This window comes from Artibeus jamaicensis, unplaced genomic scaffold, assembly GCF_021234435.1.
Source record: "Artibeus jamaicensis isolate MK-2021 breed Jamaican fruit bat unplaced genomic scaffold, CSHL_Jam_final scaffold_1964, whole genome shotgun sequence".
Classification (NCBI taxonomy): Eukaryota; Metazoa; Chordata; class Mammalia; order Chiroptera; family Phyllostomidae; genus Artibeus; species Artibeus jamaicensis.
The window spans coordinates 48356049-48383380 of record NW_026522030.1 but is presented as its reverse complement, the minus strand read 5'-3'; positions in this window follow the sequence as shown (position 1 = coordinate 48383380).

Genomic DNA, 27332 nt, shown 5'->3' with positions numbered 1-27332 from the left:
GTTAAGGGTGAGATCATATGGTATTTGTCTTTTACCACCTGGCTTATTTCACTCAGCATAATACTTTCCAGTTCCATCCATGCTGTTGCAAAGGGTAGGAGCTGCTTCATTCTTTCTGCTGCATAGAATTCCATTGTGTATATGTACCATAATTTTTGGATCCATTCATTTACTGATGGGCACCTTGAATGCCACATATCAAAGATACAGAATTCTCATTATCCTGGTGTACTTTTAAATGTCTTCAAAGGCATTTTTCATGCATGGCACTATTTTTAATGATCTTGACTCTAGACATAATTTAGGGTTTAAGAAAATTATATATTTTGTTTTAATCCCATGTATATGAATATGTGTATGTATATGTAACATATGCTGTATGTGTGTATATGTGTGTATGTGTGTACATAACATGTATTTATAAATGGGTAAACTATTTTATTTTTATTTAATAATTGATATATGGCATAAATGTTTGTTTATGTATGGTGTTTATGAATAATAAATAATTTCTTCCCTTATAAAATGTAGATATCTCTTGTGTGAATACAAATGATAATTAATTTAGTCAGTTTTCATTTTAGTATGCTATGGTAATATAATGATTAAATGAAAAATAATGTGGGCTTTATCAGACTTCCCTAGTCTGTGCCTGGGATTACATAAAAGTAATCTGAGAGTAGTTAGCACATATAAGGACTAATATTTGTAACATCAAGTCTTGTAACAAGTTGTATTGATCCCTATAAGTAATTCCTGCTGCTGCAATTTCACCAGATTTTGTACTACCTGTCAGTAATTCAGAGGCACAAAGATGTCTTCGTTCATATCCCTACTTTGTGCATAAACACACTGTGAGAAAAACCTGTCTGATTTTGAAATGTAAATTAGTGAAGAATTAATCAGTTTGGAAAAAGTGTTAAAAAGTGCTCTAGTCTTATGAAAATTTTAAGACATTTCTGGCAAGTAGTTTTAAGATAAAATTTATTCCTGATGTTGGTGTTGGGTGGTGCCATCAGTAATTCAATTTTTAATAAAAAGTAAAATGTGTAATTTAATACTTTAAAAAGTACACATCAATATAGGGACTATAAAATCTTATTATAAAACTTTATGTACATTTTTGCCAATCAGATAACCTGACTTCTTCCAACATATTCTTTCCTTTTCTTTGTATATATGCACATATATGCACATAATTTCCATTTCTTTGTTTCTTTTCTTTGCCCAGCTTTCTGTCTTTGTATATATGATAAGTTTGATAGCTTTTACCTTGGAAATTCCTGTTTTGAAAGATTCTTAAAAAGCATAGCTATTCTCTGCAATGTGAATTTTAGTCATAAACAGCAAATGGCTTGATGCTGTTTCTTGGAATGACTTTCTCATACTACAAAATGTCAAACCACTGGAATACTTGGAGATACAAGACACAGAAAAGTTTGAGTAGTGTCATTCTCACTGCTTAGAAAATAACTGGGGCTGTTTCACAAGACAGGACTGTGGAATGGGATTGTGATCAAAAAGAAAACTTCTAAACCCCATACTCACTTAGTGGCAGATTTCATGTAATGGGGACCAGATTTGAAAACATGCCCCCAAAGTTTGAACATAACTAAACCATTGTTTTTATATTCTTAATATCAAACCTGATCATCAAATTTTCACCCAAAAGATACTTAGATTACACATTATTATGCTTACACTAAAATCAGGCCATTGTATCTACCTCTCTAAACTTTTATTGATACCCATAAATCCCTAGACTGCAAAAATGGTGGACAATATTCAAACTCCCAATAATTGTTCTCAGAGCTATTATCTTGCCTCTTTGGGGTTTACCTCAGGTCAGCAATGGCATGTGCTTTGTTTCTATTGTTTTGGATACAATTTATGCTTTACATCAGCCTAATCTCAGTATAATAAAAATTTACAAACAGAGAGAGTCAAAGATCATAATTTAATTAACTGCAATCTTAAAGGTTAGGGTCCCACTACTAATAACAAAAATATGTGCCCTGGCTGGTGTAGCTCAGTGGCTTGAGCGCGGGCCTGCGAACCAGACAATCGAGGTTCAATTCCCAGTCAGGGCACATACCAGGGTTGCAGGGCGGTTCCCTGAAGGCCAGTTCCCAGCAGGGGATGCACAAAAGGCAACCATACATTGATGTTTCTCTCCCTCTCTCCTTCCCTTCCCCTCTAAAGATAAATAAATAAAATCTTTAAGAAATATATGTTACCATCATCTACTTTTCCAAATTATAAATTACTTATGCAAATTATTTATACCATATGTATTTATGCAAATACATATTTATCACATAAAAACACAGGGATGTTATAATAGGTATAACACTTCCCCCAAACAATCCACTGAAACCTGAATCAATCTACACTGAGATTCAACTTTAGATCCGTACCTAATCTAGTTGTGGTGTCTAATATTTTGACCTATTTATGGCCATGTGATACAGGAAGGAAAGAAAAGGTACCTCCCTATTCCCCTCACCACACACTTTTGATTCAGGAAAAAGCATATTTTTTTTTCCTGTAATCCTTTGTCATTTTCCTATATTTTTCTTTATTTCTCTTCAATTTCACTGCTATTTTATAGTCCTTTTACTAATTGTCTTTCCACATTATTTGCCTCTGCATAAAATTTTTACAATTTAAGAAATTATCAACTTATACAAATTCCCATGATACCCTTTAACTGTTGTGTTTATCCACATTAAGTGGCAAAGATACATGCTTCTCATGTTGGACAATTGGATTTTCATTTTGAAAATGCATCATTTTTTCAGTAAGAAAAATAAACATCCAAGTATAGTAAAAAGATATTTGGACAGAGATCCAAAAAGATGAATAGATTGATCTTCTTTGGAATGCATGCTTCAGAATAAGCTTGCATATGTGCTCTTTCTACTTTCTATATTATTTTTATTTTTTCTCTATTTCAAACTTTATAAATTCTTTAAGAATTCTCATTGTTTTCATAGCAGACCCTTGGGCTCTAACAGTAGGAAACATCCCAGAGAAGAGTAAGGCTCAGCTCCTTTCACATTCAGGGTGTTTGCAATTTATGATTTGTTAGTCAGTCAGAAACACAAGCATTTAAATCTCTTGGGATAAATTAAAGTGCCCATGCTCTCTCCTAGGTCCCTGCTTTTGTTGGTGCTGTTTAGGTTAAAAGCTAAATTAGGTCCTGACCTTTGTTCATATGGTGTCTAGAGCTGTTCCAGTTCACTCTAGCATTTCAATTTATTACTTATTTCAATTTAATCTCTTTTAGCTCAATCTGCCATTCTGCTTTATTCTCATTTTTTTCTTTTTTCATGTTAATAAATGAGGTCTTGCTACAATCCATCTTTTTTTTAAATCTTTCAGCCTTTACCTTTTACCCCAGTCAGGTGTCTATACTTGCCTTTTCTCTGGTATATTAAGGCTCAAGCTGGACACATCAGATATTTATTTCCCAGATAGATATATGTGGCTCCAATCTAAAGTAGGTATTCTTCCTTTCAAGGTTTCCTTGTTCCCATTTAAGACCAACTTCACTTTGACCTCAGGCCTTGTTCCTGACCTTGTCTCTTGCCTGAATCAACAGACACTGTGTATTCTAAGACACATAACATTTATTTTTTAGAGTCTGCATAGTATGTGGCTTCTAGTTGCTTGTTTCATTTCTGACTTGCTTCTTGGATTCGGTATGCTGCTTTTGATGACATAATAGCAATTTTAACATTTCAAATGCATTTCTCTAGTTTAATTTTGGGAAATTCTGTTCAGCTTACTTGTTTTGTGAAAATCATCTTTAAAACAGTATTTTGATTTCTAAGATCTGAGACTTTTAACTCTCATCAGCCATCTATCTATCTATATAGACATATTTATGTATCTATTTATCTATCATCTGTATCTGTCTTTTTTTCTTTTTTAACATATCTTTTATTTTATTTTATTTTTTTCATTTCAAAAATATATTTTATTATGCCATTACAGTTGTTCTATTTCCCCCTTCATTCTCCTCCACACCCTTCCCCCACCATTCTCCCCCTTTAGTTTATGACCACGTGTCTCAAGTTCTTTAGATTCTATATTTCCCATACTATTCTTGCCCTCCCCCATCTATTTTCTATCTACCGTCTATGCTACTTATTTTCTGTAACTTCTTCCCCCTTCTCCTTCTCTCACTTCCCTGTTGCTAACCCTCTATGTGATCTTCATTTCTATGGTTCTGCTCCTGATCTAGCTGTCCTCTACCTGTCCTTTTGTTTTATGTGTGGTTCTTAATAACTGTGAGTTTGCTGTCCTTTCACTGTTCATCTTTTTTGTCTTCTTTTTCTTAGGTAAGTCCCTTTAACATATCTGTCTTGTTTTATCAATCTGAATTAGGATGTGTTCATGTCTGTTGGATAAGTACCTTGGATCAAATAATAGGTGAAAGTTTAACATTTTAAGAGACTTCCAGGATTTTTTTAGTTTTCCAGTGTGTTGTACTCTTTGACATTCACATTGGCAATGTATAAATTCAAATTGTTCTATGTGATCAATAATATTAAATATTTTAAACATTTTAAGTTTAGCTAATTTCATGGCATGTAGGAGTATTTTGCTGTGGTTCTAATTTTCACTTGCCTGATAAGACACTAGATCACGCAATGTATGTAGCACTTTCACAGGTTCTTCTGTGAACTGTGTGTTCAAATATGCACATTTCTTTGGGGGGCATTTACCTTCTGATGATTGAGTTATAACAGTTCTTTATATATTCTGGACGTAAATCCTTTGTCAGTGGTATATATCATGAATAATTTCTCTCAGGCTGTGACTTGCTTTTTTTACTTAATGAGGTCTTTCCAGAACAATTCTTAAAATTTTGATAATACTCATTTTTTTCTTTTATAGCTTATGTTTCTATGCTCTATTTAAGAATTCTTTGCCCATACCAAGTCACATAGATTTTTCTATTATGTTTTCTTCTAAAGAACTATTATTTGCTCTTACTTTTAGGCTCACATTCATTGTGTGTTAATTTCTATTTATGATGTGAGGGAAGAGTAGATACTCATTTTATTCTTCCTTTTGGGTTCTTAATTTTTTTAGCATCATTTGGGAAAAGACTTTCTTTGGAGACAACTGTACTGGAACAATAATAAAAATGAGAGAAAGAGAAAAAATAGAAAATACTTTATTTTACCCATTGATTGCCTTGAAACTTAAAACAAATGGCCATATATATGCAGATCTATTTCTGAAGTTTCTTTTCTGCATTTACCTATATGTCTATCCTGTGCAAGTACAACACTAGTGGATAGAAACAGATATAAAATATGTCTTGAATTCACATAGTATAAGTGCTATAATTTTCTTTTCACTGGTTATCATTTTGTTTATTCCAGATTGTTGAATTTCCACATATATGTATATTAGAATTAGCTTGTTAAATTCTAAAATAAGCTTACTACTAGCCTACTCTTAGAAAATAGAAGCTGTATCACACAAAAATGTCTCTTTTTGCTTGCAGTGTGATTACCATATGCTAGAAAAGGCAATTGTATATGATAGACATATAATAAATATTTTTGAAATCTATATATTACAAAGAAATGACTTTTGCTTATGTAGTATAATGGAAAAATCAACAAAGTTAGAATTATAACTGAAAGATTTTATTACAAAAGTTGTTGGTATAAAGATTTTAGAGAATTTAAAAATTACCCTTTTTTCCTCATGCATAAATAAGCATCTTTAATTACATCTTCTGTAAGGTCTTAGTAATAGGTTACAGATGCACTTTTAATGGAGACTCCCCCAGGCCAACTTAGCACTTTCCCAATATTTTATTTTGTTTCCACCAAAGCGATTTCACACTATATTGTAATATTTTCTGTTTCCTTGGGGTTTTTTTTTAGCACAATGAAAGCAGGAACAGTATCTTATTTTCATCTTTATATTCTGATGGCCAGACACAGGGTTTGCCCCAAGCACATTTTAAAAAGGATTCATGATTGAATGGCCAAGCAAATTCCCGGTAATTTTTCTTTTGAGTGCGACATCAGGTAGTGCTGATAAAACTACTCAAGATGATGAATATGGCATCCTTGGCAGTTATATTTCCTATGACCATATAGATTAGATACAAATACTACTCCAGAGACTTGTAGCTTTGCATAGTTACTATATCAAGACTGTCAACTTCCCAAAAGACATACTGACCTTTCTTAATCAGTGCATCATTTGGAATATGTGGCAATGGAGCTTCTTGACAACTTTTAAGCTTGAAAGCTGTAGTCTGCATGTAAAGATTCCCTTGTGCTGGCAGGCCATGATTTCCGTCTTCTTCATGCTTGTTATTAGAGTTCTTTGCTGACCTTGCACGTCTTCATTAACATGCAGGAATGCAATCATTAGCAGTTTCTGAATTACTGTTTTAAGGATTTATGATGATCTTCATAGACTGTTGAGTTAGGAAAGAAAAGTTTTCCAGAGGACCATTATGACACCAGTTTCCATTTTTAGCATATGGCCCAGTATAAATTTAGCGTAGTGATGGCTGCTTTAGAATAGACATGACTTTCATTAAAAAAAAGATACTTATTTTAATTAACATTAATTTGTCTAGTCAATGAGAAAAGGACAACCAGAACAAAATGGACAACAGAGTGGGGGTTGACTGTGGGAGCAGGGAGTGAGGTGGCGGGGCCGGTAAGAACAGCAGTGGAGAAATTGGGACAACAGTAATTAAGCAATCAATAAATACATACATAAACAAATGAAAAAACAATCAGCAGGCAATTGTCTCTTCATATATTTGACTAGATTATTGAGTTAGCTTTATGTGTTTAAAGGGATTTGATACGGTGATGATTATCTATAGATCAAGTTTGTTTCTTCAATGAATAAAAATCTGAAGCATGCAAACAAATCAGTTATTACTTTTCCTCTCCCCCTTAGTTACTTTCAAAATTTCAAAATGTCATAGTTGACTATGTGCTATTACAATATTTCAGCCATTTTGATAATTAATTCAACAGTTTTTAAATGTACTTGGGCTATTTAATGTTTACATATAATTTCTGTTTACAAAAGTCATAATGAATAGTTACAAGTGATAAAATTATTATATTACCTGGAACTAATTTTTAGAAATTTTGTTTGGTTGCTGTTTCTGTCATAATTATAAACCTATGTGCCAAAATGCCCTATATATAAGTGGAAATGATAAAGTTATGGTACTGATATAAAATATTAATTCCAGAACAAAAGAGTCATAACAAATACTTAAAGATAAGGAGATATAAACACAAAGTACAGTAGCCTGCCTGGTCTTTCTGCTTCTATGAATGATTCCCTACCAGTGAACCTTCACTCAGCAAGGTTTTAAAATGTAAATCAGGTCATACTACTCCCTTGCTTGAAGTCCTTCAGCACATTTAGAATAAAATACAATGCTCCTTCAAAGGCCTAACAGCCCCACATAATATCACTTTTTTTTAAACTAATTGGACAGAAAGAGAGAGAGAGAGGCTATCCATTGCTCCCACTTATTTATGCATTCATTGGTTAATTCTTACATGTGCCCTGACTGGAGATCAAACCCACCACCTTGACTTATCAGGCCGACAGGCTAACTGACTGAGCCACCTGTCCAGAACAACTTCACCTCTACCACTTCTGCACTTTTGTCACTCCTCCACCCTACTTCGTCATCTACTCCAGCCATTCCAGCTTCATTGCTGTTCTTGAACAAGGCAAATGTGTTCCCTTCTCACACCCTCTGCCTAGAATACTTTTCGTCTAAGTATTCATTTGGCTCACCTGAAGTTCATTCAGGTCCTAGAAAAATTCCCCTTGCATCTGCATCAAAGTATCTTTCCAACCATCACGTCTCTTTACTCTGCTTCCTTTTTCTATGTAGCATTTATCACAGTCTATTTTACACTTACTAATGGCCTCTCTTCAAATAGAATAAACTCCATGAAAACGAAGGCTCCACTGCTTTGCTGTACCCATCATTTTCTCACTGATAGTTTGCCACCTTGTTTTTGAAGCTCATTTTCCAGTAGATTTCGCTAAGGGGGTACTATCAGAAGTAATTATTTGAAAACTTGGATGTTGTAAAATGTCTTGGATCTATCACCCACCCATCCTTTGAATGATATGAAGGCACGGTTTCATTAAACCCAGTGTGCTGTGAGGAAATGATTGCAATGTGCATTAACGTGGGAAGGACAGCCAAGGGATTTGAGTAAACTACTAACTGCAGAGAGTATATGACTGCTTTCTCCACCTTTGTGTCCCTAAACATTGGTTAACATTTTTGCTGTTTTTTTTTCTCTCAATAATTTTGGGTCGTTGCATTAATTTTGCTTTACTTTTATTTATGAAGTCCACCTGACATATTTACAAAAATTTGCTGGGAGAAGTTCTAAGGTTCTTTTATTAATACTCTCTACTTTTCTGAGGAAAGAAAATAGTATGCAATGTAAATAAGCATAAAATAATATAAACAGATTTAAAAAATTGTCGATTATTAAACACATTTCATATTAATCAAAATACTCATAGTTACCTTTTTTTTGTTTGAGATTAGTCAAATTTCTCAAAAGTAATAGAGGAAAAACCAAAATGTATAGGAGAAAAATGACAATAATTTGAATTAACAGAATTAAGTAGTTGCCAAAAGATTAAAATATTTATGAAATTTAATGTGCAGTTATTTTAATAAAATTAGTTACCATTTAATAATAGTAGTATAATTTATATATGCAGTTGCAATTAGAAATATCATCACTTATTAACTAAGACAGTTGATATTGAAAGATTTGAGGATTTCCTTACATCATTAAAAATACCCTTGGTATTTCTTGCCATTTAGTTTTCTGAAAGTTTGTTGAAAAAATTTTAAAAAAATGCAAGAGAGGCTCACATTTATTCCCACGGAATGTCATAAATTGCAAATGTATTTTTCTGAGGAGGTAGCAACTTCTATTAACATCTTTAATTTTATTAGTCATTCTCATTCCTCTTACAAAGTACTTAATTATTAGGGCTAGAAGGTAAATTCTTATAGTTTTAAAGTAAGCAAATGGGAATGGGCCTGTTTTTTATCTATTGCCAGTTGCTAGCTATTCACAGAATAAATATATTATAAATATCTACAGTTTATATATATATGTATAAATTAGACACACACACACTACATATATATATAGACACACACACTACATATTTGGGGAATCCAATAAAAAACTTGATAAAGATATTTTCCTAACTGCTTAATTACTTTGTTTATCCAATAGATCTGTATCACACTACATTTTCCCACAAATGTTTTCCTTGACAATCAGTGTTGCCCTGAAAATTGCCTGCAGCATTTAGGAAAGTGCTGAATATACAGTAGGTAACTGGTAAGTTGTTGTTACTTGGCAATAGAGAAACACAGCAATATTTAAAATTTAAAAAGTCAGAAAATATTTTATTTTATAAAATATAAAGCAGTTTTATAATTTTATTTTATTATAAAATATATGAAACAAGAAATATCTAAACAAAATTGGTACAGAAAATAATTATTTAATTTATTTCCAACTCGTTTTTCTGAGCTGTACAATAGAAGAAAATGAAATTGCATTCGGTTGATAGATACATCTGCTGCGATTTTCTAGCACTTTCAGGAAGCTGACTCCTTAAAAAAACTGAGGAAGAAAATTAATATCACAGAGCAGGATTGTTTTCCAGTTCACACGTATTAAATATCACCATAATTTACTTTCAAATCACATATCCAAGAAAACTTTAAATTGTATCGCACACAAAATTAGTTATTTATGTGCATGGAATTGTTTTGTGATCAAAGATGCATCACCAGGTGTCTTCCAATTCAATCAGACCTTACCTGAGAACCAGAAATAACTCAGTGGAGAGGTTTTCTTAATGATTATATTTCATTTCCTTGCAAATAAAAACTAGCACTTCTGTAGAATTTACTATGAGCCAGCTATTGTTCTAAACACTATGCTTGTCTTCATTTTACAATTAAAAAAAAAAACTGAGGGAGAGAAAAATTTAGCAAATTCTCTGCCAGGTGAATCAAATTAGTTTCAGTTTCCGTGCTCTGACTGTCTCCGAATTATTACTTTTTGAAGAACAACTCCTAGGCACTGATGTGTATATGTAAACATTAATCACCAGAAATATTTTATTGCGCTTTTAAGTTGGCAACAATGTTTCTTCTTAGAGCCTATCATTCATTTTTCTCCAAGTAAGAAGATATGTGAGGATAAGATAAGCAAGGAAATGGTGATATTGGCTAGATGCCCCTGAGTGATGATGGTCACAGGTAAGCTTCCAGTGTGGTCTACTAGGGTTTAAATTTAAAATAAAAGACTAAAATAACTGGGGATGTGTGAAATAGGACAATTGGTGAATGCATTTTTAAGTGTTCACAGCGTTTGGGAGAGGCAACCCTAAGCAAAAGGAAGCAAAATGACAAGAGAAGGTTCAAACATTTGAATTAATGGAATTAGAAATTCATCACATTTTGCTGTTCAAAGATTTATAAGTCGAGAATGGCTCCACACTAGTAAACTGCGATGTAGTTCTGTGAGGTTTTAGTTCATCTAGCGTTGTCATGTGCTTTTTTGTATGAGTGTCAAAATCTGCCATGTTACCCAGTATAGTTTCTGATGTGAATATGATGGCCAGAGCGAGAAGTTCCACTTTGTAAGGATCTCTTAGACTAATACAGTTGGCAGCTCAGCACTATGGTCCAAAAAGTAGCTAACCAAGCCTACCCGTGCCACTCATCAAGAGCAAAGAAGGAAGTAAACACCATTCTAGTGTTATCCGATGAGACACTTGTAGAAACAGTCTCTGGAATTCTAAGCCTTAGCAAAGTCTCTAACCCGTGATGAAAACACAAATAACTATAAAAGAATTTCAATATTTTCCCGAGAAATCAAAATTTTAAGTAGTATTTTTATACTTATATTTAAATTGTGTTTTTCTGTTATTGTGTTTTTACTATCATATATTTTATGATTTATAGCAACGATTGCCTATTAGAATTATAAGCAAGGGTGCTGATATTTAGCTCAATTGAGTGTGCTTTTTTACAGCCTGCAAGGTATATCCAAGCATTCAGTGTGAAAGATGAACAAAGGACATGATGAAAGATTGAAAAATATGAATGCATTGTTGTCTTAGCTTATATGGAATAAAGCATACTTGCAAAGGATAATTTGTCATTCACCCCTAGACACAAAGAATCTGAACAGGTTTCCTTCTTTTCTAAGATGAAACAGTAGTTTATGAGTTTCATAATCCTTTAAACCAGATTGAAATCCTTTCATCCTGCCAAGTACAGCTTAAAATGAGAGTTAAAAGAAAGATATTTTAAATGCATTCATAATTGCACTGATAAAAGTATATTCCTTGTCTGGGCTGACCCTGTCCTCAAATGTTTTTTAGACCTTCATCTGTTCTACATAAACAAACAAGCAGTTTCAGAGAGAGCAGACAAAAATTGAGAGAACTGCTAGAGTAATTATTGTTTGCCACAATATTGAATATATAACCCACCAGGAGTATCATAACATTATACTTTTTATAGATGTGTTTGGGATCTTAACAGTGCATATAGTTGGAAAAATTATTTATTATAAATACTGATAATGATAATAATAATAGTAATAAGGAAAAGAAGGAGGAGGAGGAGAGAAAGATGTAGATTAAGATATTGGGTTGTAAAATTTGAATGGCTCCAAGGACATACTGTACAGAAAATATCTTACTGGATAATATCTTACTGGATATCTTACTGGAAAATACCTTACAACAAATATATAACAAGTCTGAAAATTGCATCATAACTTTTTTGTATTTTATTGTTCATATTTTTGTTGCTTTTGGTTTTATCTTTGACAGGTAGGCGTCAGAAATATAGTTTCTGCTTGATTGAAAAAATAAAATTACATTTTATTGTATGTGAGTAGAGGAAAATGCATTATTAAATGGAGATTACCTAGAAGAAGCTTCATAAATACTTGTTGAGTGATTAGGTACTTCATCTTGATCACAGGAAATCACAGAGTTAATTGAGTTCTTTCTATGATTCTACATTTTTTTTTTTTTTGCAGCCATCCTAGCAAGGAAAGTTCACCTCCCATCTGAATTTTTCAGTCATCCTAAAGTTGTATTTGTCATTTTGCAACATATTCTCCAACTCAAAAAGCAGGTAGTTTAGGAATGATATCTTAAAAAATATAGCATGTACAATGCCCTTAATATTTATTTCAGTTAAAGTCAAGTCTTCTAATATCCAGCATATTGATAGGGCTTACTTTATTATTAGAGAATAAGAATTAAGTGGCTGTAATTTATTCAAAATACTTATTGTAAGATTGGTAAGCATTATTCATTGGTTATTTCTTTAGAAAGAGTACCCAACTAATAAGTCACACATCCAAAATATTCAAAATACACCAAGAACAAATTACAACAAAAACATACCTAGATGTGTCATTTTCAAACTGCTAAAAACAAAAGACAAAGAGAAAACCTTGCAAGGAGTCAGGGGTTACAACTTAGCTCTAAAAGAATAGGATAAGAATTACAGATAACTTTTCAGAAATCATGCAAGAAGAAAGTGAATTAAAATATTTAACGTGTAGAAATTAAAGAAAAAAACAACCCTAGGCTTCTACATCAGTAACATAATTGCAGGTCCCTGCTTTTCATGACTTTGAATATTTCTTCCCAATCCCTTCTAGCTTGCAAAGTTTCTTTTGAGATTGCTCTATTCAGCAAAAATATCATTTAGAATAAAAGGGCAGATAAAAAGCTTCCCAGAAAAAAAAAAGAAGTTCATTGTCACCAAACCACTATTTTTAAATATATTTCATTGATTATGTTATTACAGTTGTCTGAATTTTCCCCCCCTTTGCCCTCTCTACTTGGTACCCTCTTCCCATCAGCAATTCATCCTTTTAGTTCATATCCATGGGTCATGAATATAAGTTCTTAGGCTTCTTTATTTCCTATAATATTCTTAACATCCCCCTATTTTGTACCTACCCTACCAATCATGCTTTTTAATCCCTGCATCTTTTCCCTCATTTTCCCCTCCCCCTCCCTGTTGATAATCCTCCAAATCATCTCCGCACTCATGATTCTGTTCCTGTTCTGGTTGTTTGCTTAGTTTGTTTATTTTTACATTCAGTAAAAATAATTATATACTTATTTTAAGAATAATTAATACTTTAATATTAATTATTATTAAATAATTTAATAATTATATACTTATTTTTATACTCTTTAATACTTCTTGCCACTTCCTTCTATCCAGCAAAGTTTCTTTTGAGAAACCATCTGATAGTCTTGTGGGCTTTTTTTGCAGTTAACTCTTTGCTTTTATTCTGTTGCTTTTAATATTCTCCATCTTTAACTGTAGGTATGTTAATAATGATGTGTCTTGGTGTGTTCCTCTTCAGGTCTAACTTGTTTGGGACTCTCTGTGCTCCCTGGATTTGTATGTCTATTTTTTTTTGCCAAATTAGGGAAGTGTTCTTTCATTATTTTTCCAAATAAGCTTTAAATTTATTAATCTCCCTCTTCTCCTTCTCAGATCCCTATGACTCAGATGTTGGTATGTTTGGAGATACCCCAGAGGTACCTTATACTATCCTCATTTTTCTTGAATTACTTTTTCTTTTTGATGTTCTGATTAAATATTTATTTCTTCCTTATGTTCCAAATCGTTGATTGGAATCCTGGCTTCCTTCCCTTTACTGTTGGTTCCCAGAAGGTTATTCTTTGTTTTGTTTAGTGTGAACTTCATTTCTTTATGTTATTGTCATACTCATTGAGTTGTGTGAGCATCCTGACCACCATTGTTTTGAATTCTGCATCTGATAGGTTGGCTATCTCCATTTTGTTTAGTTATTGTTCTGGGATCTCATTCTCTTACTTGGGCCATACTTCTTTGTCTCCTCAATTTGGCAGCCTTCTTGAGTTTGCTTCTGCGTATTTGGTAGATTTGCTTTGACTCCCTGTCTTGGTAGTGAGCCTATTGTAGAAAAGGCACCTGTATATTGTGTGGGGCAAAGCCTTAGGTAATTGCCAGGGCAAGGTAATCTGCTTCACCACTCCATGGCTCTGCATGGAGGGAGGGCTTGAAGAAGAGACTGTGCTGCTATCTGGCTTCTGAAGGTTTTCCCAGCACTTGCCTCTTTCTAGACACTTAACCACTTATGTGACTGGTAACTTTCCAGCTGTTACCTTAATGTTGAATTCCAGAGTGGATGGATTTGCACACATTTTAATACTGTATGGCCCCTTTAAGAGGAGTTTCCTGAAATCTGACAGTTTCTTCTACCACCCTACCCCCACTGGTTTTTATAGCCAAAAATTATGAGGATTTATCTTCCCAGCTCTGAACCCTGGATGTGCTGTCCAGCCTGGGACTGGGATCACTCACTCCAAAGGTATCCCTCCTGATTTTTATCCCCCACACATAAATGTCAGACCACCCATTCTGCCAATGCTGCTACCTCTCCAAACCACCCCGTGTCTCCTTCCTTTTCTACCCTGTTTCCATGTTTCTGCCCCTCTTACATGTATGGATGAATGTGGCTTCTTTAAATCCTTGGTTTTCGGACTTCCACCCAGTTTGATTTTCTGGCAGGTCTGAGTGTTATTTGTTTTGAGATTTAGTTGTAATTTTTTTTGTGGTTGCACGAGAAGGCAAAGCATGTTTACCTAAGCCTCCATCTTGATCCTTCAGCCATCAAACCATTGTTATACGAAATGTTAAAGGGATTTATTTACAAAAAAGACAAAAACTATGAACAGTAAAATGACAATAAATATATATCTATGCACAATTGAATCTGCAAAGCAAACTAAATGAATAAGAACTAAACACCAATTCAAAAGAAACATATTCAGAAAGGACACCAACACAACTTTTGCTTTGGACAGTCTTTGGAGTTCAGGGGAGAACTCACACAGAATCGAGCATAGTAACCATGTGCCAGATGTAGAAAGTGATGGAGGGGAAATTATTCTGTATAATGGAGACGTATTATGTTGAGATGATCTGATGTTGAAATGTTATTTCAAATGTACTCAGGTGCAAAGTACGAGTTTACCCAGATTTCTGGTTTGAAGACTGCTGCATCAAAATTTGTATTCTGCTTCTTCTATCTAATTATTGCCTTTCAAATTCATTGCTTACTACTTATATACTTTATGCAAAATTATAAAATATATCATGGGTAATGTGATTATTTTAGCCCTCTCTATGGATGATGTAGTATTTTCCATGACAAATTGGACATCGGGGATGCTTCTGATTATAAAAACACTAAAATGATTAGAAGTGCTGTACCAGTATTCAATCATGTCATTCAGGCTTCAGGATTTCTCATTTATAAAGCTTTGGGAGAAGTGGGAAATTGCCCATTGTTTTCCTTTGTCACACAATCCATCAGCGAAAAATGAGTTCCATCAATCCATCAATTAAAATCATCACTGAGGGGTGGCCTGCAACTTTGCATGTCAGGAAGTCATTAGTTTGAAAAAGATCTCAAGACTACAGTTTAAATAACAAAAAAGAAAAGAAAGGGAGAAGAGCTCACAGACACGGACAACAGTGTGGTGATTGTGGCAGGGAAGAAGGTGAGTGGAGGTGGAAGAGGGTGAAGGGGGGATGAATGGTCATGGGAAAAAATACAGCAAAATAATAAATCGATATCCACTTCTACTTGATATAAAAAAGAAGGGAGCAGCCTCATTTTAAACTTAAGAAGATTATATGGACGCTTAAAAGCTGTCATTTAATGTAAAAGAAGGCACTTAGTGCCCCATACTCGGGCCAGATGTGTAGCAATTTCTGCTTTCAAAATTTGAGATAAAATGGACATGGCACAAAATGTGACCTATTTATCACATGCTCAGTATAAACTGAAAAGCAGGCGGTCATTAAAAGTATATCACAACTCCCTATGTAAACTCCATGAAAAAGGTAGATATTTGGCCCCTGGGGTCTTGTCTCTGGGCACATGTGGGCACATTTCTTTGAAAATATTATCTCTGTTTTATCTTTTCAGGTGGTATATCCTCTACTCTTCCTTCATGCATTACTTTTCTCTGGCTGTTTCTGTCCCAGTCCACAAATTATTTTGTCAATCTTTCTCTTGAGCTCAACCAGATTTTAAGATCAATGAACTTACTTGCCAATTTGACAAGACTATCAGTTGTCCCAGCAATTAATTAAGCCTTACAAATTATTTAACCCAGACTAGCAGTCTCTACACCACTTAATTGCCACTCAATCAGGAGTTAAATTTGCCTGAAATTAACACTGTATTCCACAAGGGAGACAATTTCATCCAGTCTGTCCAGTTGCTAATTTTCTGAACATTTCCTTAGGTATAGCTTTGAAAAAATATGAAGCCTTCTAGATAAGAATCTTATTTTTCTGAAAGCATTTTAAAATGCTCTTTTCTTCTCCAAAGCCTAATTTGAGGTCAAGCAAAAAGTGTTTATGAGAAAGCAATTTTTCTGCCGTTGTGATATTTAACAACTGAAGAACAGGATATAGGAGGGAAGGGTAGAAAATGCAAACATATTCAAACATACACATCCACATTTTTCACTTATTTGGTTCATTGATTTTGTCTTACAACATGATAGCCAAGAAAGAAAAACCAGTAATGTGAACAACTTCGCAGCTGATCTTCACACTTACATATCATACATTATGGCAAGCCAACTTGGAAACTAACAATCTATCCACCTGTAAAAATATATTTATATCTGCTCAGTACTAGCAGGCATTCTTTACTGGGATGACTCTAGCAGACACACTGGCTTTGTGATTGTCTGGCAAACTAGAAGTATGAGGTTTTTTGGGTTTTTTTGAGTTACTATTTGTGCCCAGATTTTTAGTTCAAGCTTTTTAATGCATGCAATATGAGATCTGTCTTTGAGATGGGTGTTTAAACATGACATATTTCATTTCTAAGCACAGAAATGTGCATGTTAAACAGTTCCCAACAGGAGAGCTACCTCCTCATTCTTTGCTCATGTGAAAGAGTGGATTCTCGTGAGAGAGGTTGAGAGGGCGATTATGTTATAGAGAAAAATCATCTTCCTTATAAAATTGGAGACAAACTTTCCAGAGGCTAGGAGCTGGTGAAGGGTGTCTATTTAATAAGTACCTGATATGTATCTGTCATTGTACTAGCTGCTTTCTATACTTATTCTCTCTAATCTTCACAGCAACTTTGAAATGTAGCCCCCTTTTTTTGCAGGTGAGAAAGCTGAGGTTCAAAAAGTTAAGTTATGTAATTAATCAAGGGCTTAGAATCTATCAAGTGGAGTCATCTCTTCACCAGCGTTGCTCCTTCCACACCATTCGCCACACTTCTACTCAGTTTGCATGATCCTTTTATTATTCTGTACCTACTAAGTCATAATGTCCAAAGTCAGATTCATTCTATATCTTATTTTGCAGCATCATCCTTTAACTTTGTACTGAGCTACATCAATAGTTAATCACTCTAATTTTTAGGAAAAACAAACAAACCAACCAACATCTGATCCTGTTCATTCCAATCTTTGGCATATTCTCTACTCCATGTCTGAGAGAGCTGATGCTTGCCTCCTGCATCCCCTACTGCCGACCCAATACACTTATGTTCCCTGACTAGTTTCTACTGTCCTTTAAAATTCAGGTTTTACTCACTTTTTGAGGCTTTTCAGGACCTGGCCTTCTTCAGTTTCTTTCCCAGTTATTTCCTTCATCTCTTGTAGTTGTATTTTTACCAGTTGATGTGCCCGCCACACATAAGATGTTGGATCTTTGAAATAGAACCCTGAATTATGGATCTAGAAACAGTAATTCCTAGGTACTCAATAAAAGTTAATGCAATGGATGGATGAATTGGTCAGGCTGAAGTAGGTGTAATGTAAAGTTAACACAATGATTCTTGGTACAGGATAAAACTAGTTTTCCATCTTGGAGAAATCATCATCAAATAGATATTCCTGAAAAGAAGCGAGCAGGTAAAAAATCTGATGAACATTGCTTTTAGAAGAAGCTTTGAGGAAGGGCTGATGCCTGAGTTATATACTACATTTAGTTTCCATTATGCAGCATTCACTACATTTTAGAGGGATAAGGATAATATTTTTTCTCAGATTAGTTGTTTTTTAATTAATTATTTTGTCCTCAGAATAATGATTCCCAGCCCAGCAATGTACTAATACTAATTTGATGAGTTTGTTGCATGTGTAGTGGTGGATGTATGGAGGGAGAATGAATGGAGAAACAAGAAGATAGTGATGTGAATTTCAGCAAATGAATCTGAATAAATGAGTTAATAATTTAAATGTCTTAGTAAATGCTATTTTATGGTAATGGAAGTTTTTACTTACAGTTTTATAGTCTTTTGGTAATCATCAACCTGATGCCAGTGATCACTTACTGAAGATTAGGAAGTTCTTCTTTTCTGTTTTTGTTTTTAATAAACTCCATTATCTCAAAAGAAGCTTTAAGTTTTCATGAATCTACTAATTGTAATTGCCCAATGCATTTTAGAATTTCAGCAGATAATATTTGTTTTTGAATATTTTCTTTATTTGAAGAAAATCTGGCTTTGATTTAGAAGTTTTAAGGAATTATAATGGCTTCTGTGCATACTCTTCTCCCCTAGAAAATTAGTTCTATTGCTGACATTTTATTCCTGGATTCTCTTATGAGAATGATGAAAAAGAAAAAGAAAACTTGCTTTTCACTAAATCTTATTGCCTCGCCATCCAAGAACCATATGTTTTCCTTGTATAATCCAATTGTGGTTTTCCAAATTTTTCATTATAGTGTACTCAAAGACACTTATTCATACTTGTATCTTGGTAAAATGAAAATGATGTCAGAAAGTGTACATCTAGAAGGTAGTTATGTTGCTGGGGTGCATCCATGTGAAAGTTGGCAAACTTACAAGGTAAACAACCCTTAGCAAGGGAAATCTGGTTGGAAGAGGATGGGCCACAGTCAGTGTCTCCGAGAGCATTGCAGCATATGCTTGTCAAAGCTTTCTCCATCCAGCTCCACAGAACATGAGTGGTTAGGCAGAAGGACTGCCACCAGGAGCTTGGGTTCAGAGCCTCTTCCACTATTTTCTCTGTGAAACATGGAGAGCTCAATGTTAAAGAAAAATCTAATTCACATAAGTTAGCTTTTACTATTAATATGTCCCCCACTTTCACTCCATCTCTGCTCTAAGTAAAAGACGATATGTATCTAGAGCAGTAGCCCATTAGATATAAGGATTTTGGAGGAGAAGGGGGCAGGACATTCATCTTTTAAAACTCAGTGGAGAGTAAGTATGTAGTAAGTAGGTATTATTTAGACAAAACATTGCTTTCATCTACATACTAGCAAAATTGGAAGTCAGTTGTAGATATTTAGAATAAACTACTTTAAGTTTCCTTAAAATACTATTTTATCTATCACATCAAGATAGTTCTAAACTGGCTGATATTAAATGGTTTTAACAAGTGTTTATGGTGTTGTTAGTTTCTTTCAAGCAACATAGCCTGCATATCAGAATATCATACTTTAAATATAACAAGGACTGCCCTGGCTGGTGTAGCTCAGTGGATTGAGTGAGGGCCTGCAAACCAGACAATCGCAGTTCGATTCCCAGTCAGGGCACATGCCTGGGTTGCAGGCCAGCTCCCAGCAGGGGCCAGTTCCCAACAGGGGATGCACAAGAAGCAACCATACATTGATATTTCTCTCCCTCTCTCCTTCCCTTCCCCTCTAAAGATAAACAAATAAAATCTTTATAAAAAATAATAAAAATAAATAAATATAACAAGGACTGGAAAAATGTTGAGATGCATCTTCCATCTCTCACACACACACAAAACATACATGCAAATACACACACAAATGCATGCGTTTATATTTCACTGGGCAGGGCTATTGTTCAACCAACATTATAGAATATGATATAGACCATATTTAAGTGTTGTAGACCGCTCTGCCTAGTTTTAGGAATTGTATCTCTACCCCTTGTGGATAAGGGCAAGAGATGACCTTTGGAGTGCCAGCCGCAGGAGACAAAGCCTATCTCTGATAGCAAATGCTGCCTCAGTCCCTCTCCCTGCCCCCAGAGCTTGGTCAGAAGTCAATGAGGGGTAAGACGCCTCACAGCGGGGGGGCAACCTAAGCCAGACTCAATCACCTGGAAGGCCTTCATGGAAGGACTGGGGAGGGCTGCAACAGAGAGCAATGGACTCTCGCCCCCCAGCTTTGTCAAAGCCTGAGTCCCCTTGTACTCTGGGAGAAGCGCTTCCTGGCTCTAATCCCGTTAAGCCTGAATACCTGATGCGGAGAGGTGCAGCTCCTCGTGCTAGAGCGTGCCCTGGGGAAAAATCTGGCATCACAAAGACTTGCTGATTAACCTGTGAAATCTGCTAAAAGTGCTTTCATTCATATGATAAGGATCCTAGAGGAAATGAGTTTGTCTCCCAAAGTTTCTGCAACTCTGACTCATAGTAAGCCCTCAGACCTCTTTGTAATGTTATCTACTGTTTGATCCTTGCCACCCTGTACTCCTGTGTTTTACAACCCAATAAAAGGCTGTGGAGAAAGGCTCTCGAGGCCTTTTTCTCCTCGGAGAAACTAGCCACTGCTGGCCTTTTTCTCCCCGGAGAAACTGGCCACAGCCCACTCCTCAATCCCCAAACAAATCCAGCATGTCTCGGTCATATTTATTCACTCACACATGTCCTTGGCACCGGGGGGACCTCGTGAGAGAGTAGTCGCCACCACATTTAAGGTTACCTCTTTTCTGCTCTGTTTTACGAACTCTTTTTGGAAACCTATTTCATTGTTTAACAACCATTGCTCATCAGGAAAATCTTTCTTATAGTTAACTTAAATCACTCATGCTGTAACCTGGAGCCATTTATGGTTTTGTCCTGAGTCCTCCTAAGAAAGAGAATTGATGAGAATATGATCACTAAATCATTCCCGTGCAGCTTCTAGTGTTTAATTTCTTTACACAAAACTTACTGGCTAACTTACAGGTATAGTCCTGGCTGGTGTAACTCAGTGGATTGAGTGCAGGCCTGTGAACCACAAGATTGCAGTTCAATTCCCAGTCAGGGCACATGCCTGGGTTGCAGGCCAGTTCCCAGCAGGGGACCCATGAGAGGCAACCATACATTGATATTTCTCTCCTTCCCTTCCCCTCTAAAAATAAATAAATAACATTTAAAAAACTCACTGGTATAAAGTTTTCACAATAATTTTAATGTAAGCATTTACTAAATGGAGTTAGAAAAAATAAATAAGGTTCTTGACAGAATCTTAGGAGAAGACAGATTTTTAAGTTAGACAGTGTCATTGAGGAGCTAAAAGAAAAGTTCAGTGTCCATAGGTTTGTAATAACTTTTCATTATGTTGGAAACCCCCTGTACCAGGATAACCCATTTCTTGTTTGCTTTAGAAACCTTAAATTATTCAATATATTTCTAGTTTCTAAGTATTCTCCCAATTTCAAATTTGTTTTTTAATGCTATGTTCATTTTAATGGACATTCTATTAATTTGTATGCAACATTTGATATGTTAATTTAAGTTATCAACTATAAATAATTTTTATCATGTGAGGATGTATGACATATTGGGTATTACTTAATGAAAGTGGTCGATTATATAGTATGTACAAATTACTGTCTACTACCTATTTTTAAAGGCTATTCTTTTTATAGATAGCTTTTAAGGAAATCCTTAAAAGTTTATCATAATAAATAGGTTTTATTTATTGTGCCACCACTCTGGTTGTTACTATGATTATGAATACAAAAATAAATTCATTTTGAAACTTTATTTAAGACTAACACTAATATAGTTCTAATAATACAGTCTCATTAAATATAAAGCATAAAGAAATCCAGTGCTGCTATTATCTGACCGTTCATCCATGCAACTGAAAATGCAAAAGTAAATTACACTTATGACACTGTTGGAGTTCACTGGGAAGTAGATTTCAAGAAAAAGTTTAGTGTTCAAGGTGTTTACTACAGACAAGAGTCCTTTGAGTCAGCAACATGGAGAAGAAAGGCAAGCAGAACTGAAGCAACAGGCTCAGTCTACCCCATGGGATGGTCGATCTAGCATGGCCATCAGAGACTGTCAGTGCTGGTCTGAAGCGGTTTGACCTTTACTCTTCCTCTTGATCAGTCATTTGACATAAGCTCTCTCTATAAAAGCACAGTTCTGGCTGTGATGCATCTCTGTAACTGAAGTAAATCCTGGAGGGGATAATACTAAAACAGTTTTCCAAGAAGCTAGGGTAACACCTCTTTTTTTGAAAGGAAAAATTGGGTAGTACATTTCCAAATACATCACTTGTTTATGTAATTATGCACCAAACATTGTTTGAAGTTCTTTACACATATTAACTCATACAAACCATAACAATATCAGAAAATCACTCATATAATACTAATTTTGCAGATATAGAAACTGAGGACCATGGAATTTAAGTGATTCGCCCAAGGCCACACAACCAATTGGCAGAACTGGTAAATTCACGCAGTCTCATCCTGGACTCCACTACCAAGGAGCTCTGCATTACTCAAATCCAATTTCTCAAGTTCTCAACTCATTATTTGTGTTATTTACCTCTCTGAATCTCCTGGCATGGTCTAAATTGGTTTACTTCTTGAAACTCTTTTTTAAATTAAGTCATGTGTTCCTATGCTAGTTTTCACACCTACTTTAATGAGATTTTTCCAGTAACTCCTTTTCATCTGTCTAATCCTTAAATGTGGACGTCCTTTTATTGTTCACATCTTAGTCTTACTTTTTTTTTACTCACACTGCATAATCTACTTTGAGGATACTTCAAGCATATTTTGTCCCAGGACTGATGGAAAATGTAATCAGTTTCAGTCCCTGACTGCTGTGACGAGTCAGGGATTAATACCCAGAGGTACCTGTTGCAAGGGATAAAGGTAAAAGGAGATCTAGAAATTTTGGAAACATTAGAAGCAATTAGGAAGACAATTAAGTGTTAATTAAGCGATGACAGAATTCAAATTAAAAACTGGAAGATAACAGTGCTGGAATTACTTAAAATTAAATACCTCACCCTGAAATCACCCAATTGTAGTGTTAGACTGAACTTTAGGGGTCAAAAACCAGAAAAAGAATCTAAATGTGAAAGGGATTCATATGTACTATTTCAACTCCAAGATTAAAAAGAATAATACTGTTAGAATAACTATCAATAATTCAATATTAGCCTACACTTTCAGTGGGAACTGTTATTGGAGTTTATTTGTATTTTAAATAAGGGTTAATGAAAACCTTCAGCAAATTAAAGTCTGTACTGCTGATTTATGAAAGGAGAATATGACTGTATTTTTGTCTCATTAGTGATATTTTAATATATTCAGTATTATATGTAAGAATATATTAAGATGACTGATACACAAAAAATCCCCACTATGAGGTCTTAGACTTAATTTTTTAATGCCATAGATTCTCTTGGCATGCACAGGCATTACACGCATTTCTAATTTAAAATATTCTTAATTACCTCACCTAAATATGTTCTCAATTGATTCTTCCTTAGGCTGTATAGCACTTTGTTTGCTGCACCATCTCTTCCACAGTGGAGAAAATTTTAGGGTACACATTACTTTTATTGTGTATTACAGTTTGACAAATTTGATCTTCAAAGATTTGGATGACTCACTTAAGCCAAGAAATTCAAAGTGATGATTTTCAGTTGCTAAAATATTAATGTGATCAAACACGCTAACATTATGTAAAGCATTCATCAAGTTATTCTTTTTTTCTTTGACACTGTATCTCTGACAAATATGTTCCTCAAAGTTAATCAGTTTTATAAAGTGTCACTAAGACATAGAAGTAATAACACTGTAATATAGAAATATTCTGAAATTTCCTTATAATACTGTCAAAGAGACAGTGCCTAAACCTGAGTCATCCATGTCTCCAGGGAAATACAATGTGCCCATTGCTTTAAAAAACGTGGACTCGTTCACGGGGATAGGGTGTGATGAAGGGAGAAGGGATGTCTTGACAAGAAGGGAGGGGGAATGGATCTGGGCAGCAAAGAGCAGATGTGTATGTATGAGTAAATGATGTAGGGGTATGTGGCATTACTTAGTAAAATAATAACCCAATACTATAGTTAATATGGTCACACAGAAAAATGATACTACCTTTTGTACTTTAAATATATTAATTGTAATTTTTCTTTGTTGTCTTAATAAATAAGCCATGAATTCATTTCTTTTACCTTTAACATGTCAGATATTAAAAAAACTGACAAGAAATATATTTTAGAGTGAAAGATGATTTACCCCTTGAAACTGTACCAATCTCCTGGAAAATACACAGAAGCTTCAAAGAAATGAAATATTTCTCAGTCTAATATTTATCCCTGTTTCCCTCATTACTTTAGAATTCTATGGTAGAATCACCTGTGGTGTCAAAGTTTCAATTCCATGGAAGTGGTGAGTTGTCAGTTTCTAAGCAGAAATATATTGTTATGGCTATTCATTGTTACCATGTATATAGTCTGAAACAAGTTAACATGTTCAATCTTTCATTTATTTCTATTTTTTAACAAATACTTCTTTAGTTCCTATTTTTCAAGCAACTTTCTACATGTACAAGCTGAACAAGATGAAGTGAATGGCATGAATAGAAATAGGAATTTTAGATAGCAGATGGTGTATTTGGGGAACTGTCAGGTGTGCTGATAGTGAGAGGAAATTATATTGGGGCCAGATTTTGAAGGATCTCTCATGCCATGCTAAGTAGTTTAGAATGTATCTGTTAGGGTAAAGGCTGAGTGAAGGTTTTCGAGTTGTGAATAACATGACCGGATCTGTATTCAGAAAGATACTTCCACTGGAATTGATTAGAGAGGGGGAATGCTGGAGAAAAGAACTGAAAAGTCATTATGTACCAGGGCACACGGGTTCAAATATTAATAAGGCGTGATGTCAGCCCTCAAGACATTTAGTGTTGTGAAGAAACATTTTGAAAAATTCAAACTTAACTATGTATTTCTTAAAGGAATGAACACTGCAGGATGATTGCCTAACTGCCTGACTGTGTGTGTGCCAGGATCCTGGTGCGGAGGGAAGTCATGAAGGTGGAGGATAGTCAAGTGTGGATACCTGACACCGAATTGGAACAGGAAAGAACAGATAAGAGATTCATAAGGGAACAAGATTTAGGATTAAGATCTTAACTAGGAAAGATAATAGTGTATGTAAAAACAACAGGTATCTGAAAAGGTAGTGCACTTGGAAATATCAAGTACAGAAAGCAGTGGGAGATTATGATAGAAAAGTCAACAGGAGCTAGACCAGAAAACGGCATTGTCCTGCTGAGGATTTTTATTGTTGCTGTTGCTATTATTGTTTTGTCAGTATTGTTACCGGTTCTTTTGTTTGTTTGTTTGTTTATTACAAATGGCTCTATCAAGCATGCATATTTTAAGAAAAATAGTATATATTAAAAGTGTACGACATGTTCTTGATATACACGTATAATAGATAATTACTACACTCAAGCTTATTAACAAATACATTTCTGCACATGGGTTTTTAAACTACAATATGATAAAAATGTGGGGATTTATGCATAAAATAGATATTTTAGAATGGTATTCTCTGCATACAGAAGTAGACAAAGATTAAAGTCATAATATGTAAGAGAAAAATAACATGGGACCTAGAGAATTAGAACAAAATGAATGAGGAAAAGAGTAGAGAAAATGACTTAAATTTTAAAGGTATTTACAGGGTAGAAATTGCGATATTTGGTGATCTCTTGGACTTGGAGGTTTAGGGAGAGAAAAGAGTTCTGATATGTAAATTAGCAGAAACATAGAGAAGCCAAGTGGGGAAAACAAAAGTGTATGAAAATTATCCATTACTTTAGACACACTGAATTTTTGGTGCTGATGTGACAAAACCAGGAGGTACAAAAAATAAAAATTATAAAGCAGGGCAAGAAATTGGGTTTGATATGCAAATTTTGTATTCAAGTCTGAGTTTGTGCTTTAGCTCAGGCTATTGCCTTGACCCTCAACCCTAGATGACTTCAATGATAATTAATATAGACTGGAATAAGAACAAATATTGATCAGTGGAAGAAGGCCTGAAGGCATATAAAAAATCCACCCCTTTAGCAGGTGGGATTTGGACACAATTTAAGGTTCAGCTGCTGTACACCCAAAGGCCTAAGGGTGATTGAAACATTATTTTGTTTGGGGCCCTTTCTCAATCATTGTGCTCAGCATTTTTGCCAACTTCCTTTCCAGCTAACCTGGTGGAAGCACTGGTGTTAGTGATAATATATGCAATGTTACAATTTGAAAGTATTCTAAATATAGCTTTCTAGACTTAAAAAAAAAAACTGCTACTTGAAATTTCCTAAAGTCAAACTTGATGTCATTATACCCCATCTCCTGCATTCCAGGGTGCATGCCTAGCTTATTACACACATACTCATATTCTGGATAGGATTCCATCAAGTGATTGGATTTAAATATGTTTAATGTTTTCTTCTAAACCCAGGGATTTAATACTATGTAGCCCTCTGAATTATTGTCCTTACTGCTATATTGATTTGACAGTACATAAAACAAACTTTCTGAGTCATGAAGCCCTGAAATTGTGGTGAGGAATGTCATTGAAGGCAGAGGGAAAGGGGCAAGGGATACTATTTTTATAATATCAATAATTTAGTCTAGAAGTATAATATGAGTTAATCTTTACTAATTACTAAAAGGAGTCAATAGAATCCCAGAAGCCATATTCCTGAAAAAAAGGAATTTCCTCTTCAGAGAGCAAGCACAGTGAGAATGATGTCTTACAGAAGATTAAAAAACAAACATAACACAAACCCTTACCTAGGTCGTATCTGGGATGCATGCTCATAGAGCCAGTCTCTGTAATATATTCTTTTAGCCATTGAGCTACATCTTTGGGGAAAAGTTATATAAGACATTTTTCTTTAGAAAATATGTTTAGTTAGGAAAATAAAAAGTCATGGCAGAATTAAATCTTAAAATAAATTTTTCACCTGGGATCTTATATAAGAAATACAGTTCTCCATGTTCCTTAAAACAGCTTTGTGGTAAATGGCAGATTCATTTCCATGTGACCATTTATTATAACAGCTTTTGGCAAAAGCATGGGATGTAACAGAATAAAAGACCTCGGAGAAAGGGATAGTGTATGAAACTAATGACTTCT